We start from the raw sequence: 6,168 nt of genomic DNA, 5'->3' as shown, positions 1-6,168 counted from the left end.
GTGCATTATAAATGCAATATCACTGTTTTAAACTTGACTGTTTTATATTATTTTTGTGTGATCAAGTGTTCCCCCAACTATTCCAACTTTACAAGAGAGATTGTGATTATGTTCTTTTCACCTGTGGGTTATAAAAAAAAATGTTGTATTCTGAAGACCCACAATATCAAAGACATTCTGTAGTTTATACACCGTGTTGCAAAGTGTTTACTGTACTATTTCAAAGCTTCTAAATAAATATAAAATATATATATTATATTATATAATTTTCCTAAAATGTGGTACAAATCAGTTGGTTTTTAAATGGATTCATACAGTCCACATCATACAATAAAGTGAAAGGTAATTCAGGGTCGTCCCAAAGATAAACTTACTAAGAAAAAGATCATTAACAGTTCCTTCCCAGTTCTCATGTCTTATCCAACCCTGTTTTTCCTTGTTTAAAAGAAAATGAAGCTCTAAGCTACAAAATTTTGTCAAGAACTCATACTGAATTTTCAATGCCAAAGATGTAGCTGTGGATGTTACCAGACAGAGCACTGAATATATGCTATCAAAATATCAAACAATCTATATGATTCTGATTCTATTTCTATGGCTTTGAATTTAGAATCACGTAAAGCTTTTATAAAGAATCTTTCACCTGTATTTGTTGTTAGAAAAAAAAAACTGGGTGTGTGTACATTTTGTGGTGTAAAATATGTAATTGAAGATTACTATTTTAAGAAGTCCTCCATCATATAACTCACACAGAATTTTATTTTACATAGTTTTACGTAGTTTTGTGACTCAGTTACACAGTAATATAAAATATATTTATAACTCTATATGAACATATAGAGATATATAAGTATTTGAACTGGTAAAGAATAACCATAAAATATAAAGGATCTCTAAATTTAAAACATTAAATAAATTTGGAGATACATACATGGTACATTATTGTTTCAGTATTATGTGTGAAAATTTTCTATCTTAACTGTAGTCAGTGTTTATTAATGGCAAAATTCTTCATGAGTCAGCCTTGAAAAATCAAGCTTGCCTTTTACTTTTATGTCAACAAAGTTAATTATTAAATTCAGTAAGATGCAGTTTCCTTCCTTTTACATATTTTTTTCCTACTGTGGTTTATTGCTTACTGAAACACAATTAGGAGAGGGGGAAAAATGAGAGAATGTGAGATGATTTCTAAGCAAAAAGTAAAATTGTCACAGCTCCCCTCTTAAAAAGCATTGAATATGATATCCCCATATGTCCCATCCAAATGACAGACCTATTTTTAATAGTACCCTTAATTTTAACTGATCTTACATTCAGTGTTAGTTTGAGCTGTACAATGTTACTGAAGAATAAACTAAAACTTAACAAATAGTCTCTACCTGTTTTTAGGTAATTGAAGTGAATTTTCCTTAGATTTAACATTAAGATGCATACCTAATTCACATGTCCTGGATGTTTACCTTTAGAGTGATGTCTCAATATCACACATTTGACTGCTATCAAACTAGATAATAAAATGTCATAATCCAAATTAGTTTATAGACCAAAATAATGTACTTTAATATTCCAGTCTTCGGGGACCCTTTAAAGATGAAGCTAATCCATCATATGTACTATAGAAAGCACATACCTTCATCACGTGCAGCAGTAATATTTTCCCAACTTTTGAAATTTACTACATCAATATTTTGAATGATAGACAATTTTAGTAAGTAAACATTTATATATAATTTAACTGGAAAAAAAGTCTGTTTGTTCTAATTGCTTCTTAAACAAGAAAATTATTTTCTTGTAGAATCACTCCTTTGATTAAACCCTTTCATGCATCGTTTTACAATCATGGGGGGAAATCCACATCTGTCCTTTTTATTACCTCTACTAAAAATAATGTTATAATCACTTCATATATAATAGATATATTAATTCATTGGATTGAAGGTATTTTCTTTAATCATTTAACCCTTTATTTAGCCCATTGTATATATTTTTCTTTAATCAACTTTTATAACATATATTTGAATATTAGCTTTTATGTATGTATATATATCATAGTAACCTCATATAGTAATTTGCATTTTAGTTCTTAAATTATATCATCATTCCACAAAACAAGTCAAAAAGATTACCTATTTTGATGGACAACACTATCCCAAAGCAGAATACTAAATGATTAGCTTAGTAATCAATCATTGCATCCACATTAGGTCAGAAATTACAATACAGTAAAGATCTTATTTTTAGTAAATTGTCAAAAATGTTATCCATCCACAAGGGGGACTCAAAAGATGGAAAGTACAACCAACTAATAATAAAGTTTGCTAAATAAGTATTTACTAAGCTAGTATATCAAGGAATTATAGTATAGGCTTTCTATTTAATCTGGTCATTCTAACATCCAATCTTCCATAATTTTTGTACATGTAAATGAAAAACAATATACAGATTAGTAGATGTATTTCATTGATAAATTACTACAGAAATGAATAATCATGCCATTTACTCCTTGTTAACATCATGAGTTTTAGAGCAGTAAAAGTCAGAAAATTTTCCTGTGGAAACAGTGTTTTAATGCTTCAATGGTATGTCAAATGACAATTTTTAGAAAATTTTCATCCACATGTAAAATTCTAATTATTAGCTTATCAACATAATTTTGTGCAACCGTTTTAAATCAAATAATTAAATCGTTCATCAGAATTGCTTTAAAGATATAATGATGTCAATAACATAAGTGTATCCTCTTTTCTTGGGATATATTAAGGACATATGCATACTTTTGTTAGGAAGATATCAAACATATCAAATTAAGAACTATAGTAGAAGACTGAAATACTTTAATTACTCATTCTGTTTCATTTCTTAATTGTGCTCTAATTTGATTCGTCAGATTTTTATCATTTGGAAACCCTCCTGCTTTTCAGTAAGAGGAATAAAAATTCTCAAAGTTCTCAACATAAGCTTTCTTAACCATGCATTGATTGTACTATCTTACCTTCCCTAAATCACTGACTGCAGCTCAGTTGATCTTGAGTATAATTGCAGAGCTGGAATGTGGCAACTGCTAAGCAGGATAAAGGATGCATTTGTGTTCTTGACTGATGTCAGCATGGTTTTTGTTATTGCATGGGATTTTCTCCGCTCACTTCTCTATGTACTATGAATACCCAAGGAAATCAAAAAACACTGAAAAAATTAGTATACTTGATAATTTTTTCTGAAAATCTTATATTTTTCATATTATGATATCTTGGGTTCTTTATCTTTTTCAAGTCTAATTTTGTAGTGGTAAAGCTTTGCACTTAACATCCTTTTTATGTTCCTTTTTAACAAGGAAAAACAGAAAATAACAAAATTCCATATTTTTTACACCACGGAGTAGTACAATTATTTTCTATATTGTTAGTACTTCAAGGACTATCCCTCTGCTAAGTCAAGCAAAATCCTTCGACAGTAATTTGTGAAACTGTTCAGTAGAGTATTTTTTTTTCTTCAGAAACTTGGCATAGGCTTTAGACTATAGCATTCTTTAAGAATGCCAGTAGATGGGTGCCGCCAGAGTATTCCAGGCAATAATATGAGTAGAATTCTAATACCTTCAGTGTGCATGCATGTATTTCTAATCACTGTTATTTTTTAAGTATTTGTAAAATTAGAAAAATGACTTTTATTTCTTGACAACTTGTCACATGCTTAGTTTGAAGTTTTACTCTCCAGATATTTTTGAGTTGTGCAAAAATATTGCATCCAGGATGCAAGTGTATTATGTTTTCACACAAGACTCAAAAATCTCTGAATGACAGAATTTAGACTTTCAAACATCCACACATTCTTGAGCTGAAAGTAAGCAGGGAATTTCAGCTCTAAACACATTTTTTTTTTTTGAGACAGTTATCTGTGAGTGAAAACAGGGTATTATAACAAAAGATGAGTTTTGATCTTAACTATAGTGTTTGTTACTGTGAATGCTATAATAATACATAAGTAAAATGAGTGTAAATGTAATATATTATTTTATACTGCTGTATACATATGAAATAAATAAAACTAGGATACATATCATGCCATTTTTCCATGCATGGATCTTCCACTGACGCCTGTGGGAGCTTTGAATAAAAATCAGTGGCAAAATGTGGCCCTAAGTTTAAAAACAACTAATGCTGATTTAGTAACTTTAGTCTTAATATAACAGGTCTAAGGGGGACATCTGTTCAAAACTGATTCTCATTTGATGCAACATATGCTAGGTTTGAAAGGATTTCACTGTATTTATGGTTTTGAACATAGGCAATTCCACACGATTCTTATGATACCCACGATGAATCCTTAACATATATATTTTTTCCACCTGGTACTGTTCTTCTTTAACTTTTTTGATCTGTAGTAATATCAAGGGTCCACAAAGATTAATGGAGAGGTTGTACATATGATATGGGTGCCTTCAAGCAATAAAGAAAGATTTTTTTTTGTAAAATTTAGAAACATTTCATATTTAAGGTTCATAGAAACAAAATGAAAAATAAAGTTCTTATGGGTATCATTTTCAAAGAAGAACATATGAATTAAGGTTTAGATATTTTTTATAATGTTAATATAATCTGAATGAACCCTATAGAAATTTCAATTCTGAAATATCTAAGTGGTGATATAGAAGAAACGCCATGCTTCTTAATCTTGTGTGTGGTTTGTGTGACTCAAGTTCAAATTATACAAAGTGCACACACAAGGTTCATTTAGAAGGCAATAAGGGTGAGGATTAGGTACTTTTCTTGCTTTAAACGTCTAGTATTTTCAACTCTGTGGGGAAAAAGAACTGAATAAGATACATAGGAGTGATAACTCTCCATGAAGTGTTATCGGCTCTAATCACAGGGTGCCTGAGTGCCCCTGTAGCTCTTCTGCCTGCCCCTTACTTTCACCCTTTCTGAACACCATATCATGGACTCTTTCATTAAAGCAAGGTTGTGAATTTTTAGAAGTAAAATTAAACTTTATTAATTACATATTGAAGTTCGATAGTGAGGGGATATAAGAACATATGGTAATATATGTCTCTTAAGAAAATTCTAGTTTGTTTAGGAGTCAAAGAAATTGTAGGAAAATATCACATAACTAAATGCCCAAATAATTGAATAATCAGACATCGTGGTCAAAATCTATCGGTAGCGTCATGAAATCAACTTAATGTACAAAGATAATGACATGAAAAGAAAAAGAAGTAAGTAGAATAGAAAAAAAAGTAGATGATAGAAAAATATTAAAACTTACCTCTTATGTAAAAGTAAATAGTTCTTGGAGAAGCTTTTTTTCGGATCTGTGTGTGAAATAGGTCATAATCTGAAATGTATTTCTGACTGTGCATCATTTCCCCAAATGTTTGAAATGTACTGTACCATAGGATCTCTGTTTCAAATTTCAACTTATTTAATGGTGTAGAGAGTCAGGGAAGATATTTTTGAAGATTTACTTCTCAGATGAATCTTAGTCTTTACATTTTTGAAAATGTGGATAGGTATACTAGCTGTAGCTTTTTTTCTGAGAATTATGTGAACTGATGTCTGTGAAAGGCACAACATGACAGTCACATGCAAGTGGTGTATGTCAGTATTAATACCATTTCCCATCGCTTTGCCAAATATTCTTGACTACCAAAAGTAGAGAACACACTCTCCAAATGGAAAGAATTCCTTTCTCACCATTCCATACTGCTGTAGACTTGTATCTGAGCGGCACTTAACTTCAAAACCTCAAGATGAAAGTGGGTTTCCTTTGGTATTCCCTCCTGGGATTTGCTCACCTCTGCCTCCCCATTTACCAGAGCTGTGGAGCCCAGGAAATAAAACTCATATCTGGCTTTTGCAACTCCTGAGCAACCTTCATCCCAACTTTTGAAAAAAAAAGAAAACACCCTGATTGCACTAGAATATTTACCTTACTTTTCTCCTTAGATGCTAATGTCCTTTCTAAATATCCATTACTATATGTGTTGGAAACACTGCAGATTTGATAGAATCATATGTTTTTGCATATTTTTTTGCATATGACTACTATTCATTTCAGAAATAATTGCACAGTATTCAGCATCTGCTCAATAGTATTGGATTATTTTAATTGTTCTGATTGTAGACTGCTTGGTGTTGGCAATCCCTAGCTTGGCAGTCTGCTTCCTAG

This window comes from Callospermophilus lateralis, chromosome 8 (assembly GCF_048772815.1).
Source record: "Callospermophilus lateralis isolate mCalLat2 chromosome 8, mCalLat2.hap1, whole genome shotgun sequence".
NCBI lineage: Eukaryota > Metazoa > Chordata > Mammalia > Rodentia > Sciuridae > Callospermophilus > Callospermophilus lateralis.
The sequence above is the reverse complement of the archived record's forward strand: the minus strand, read 5'-3'. Positions refer to the sequence as shown.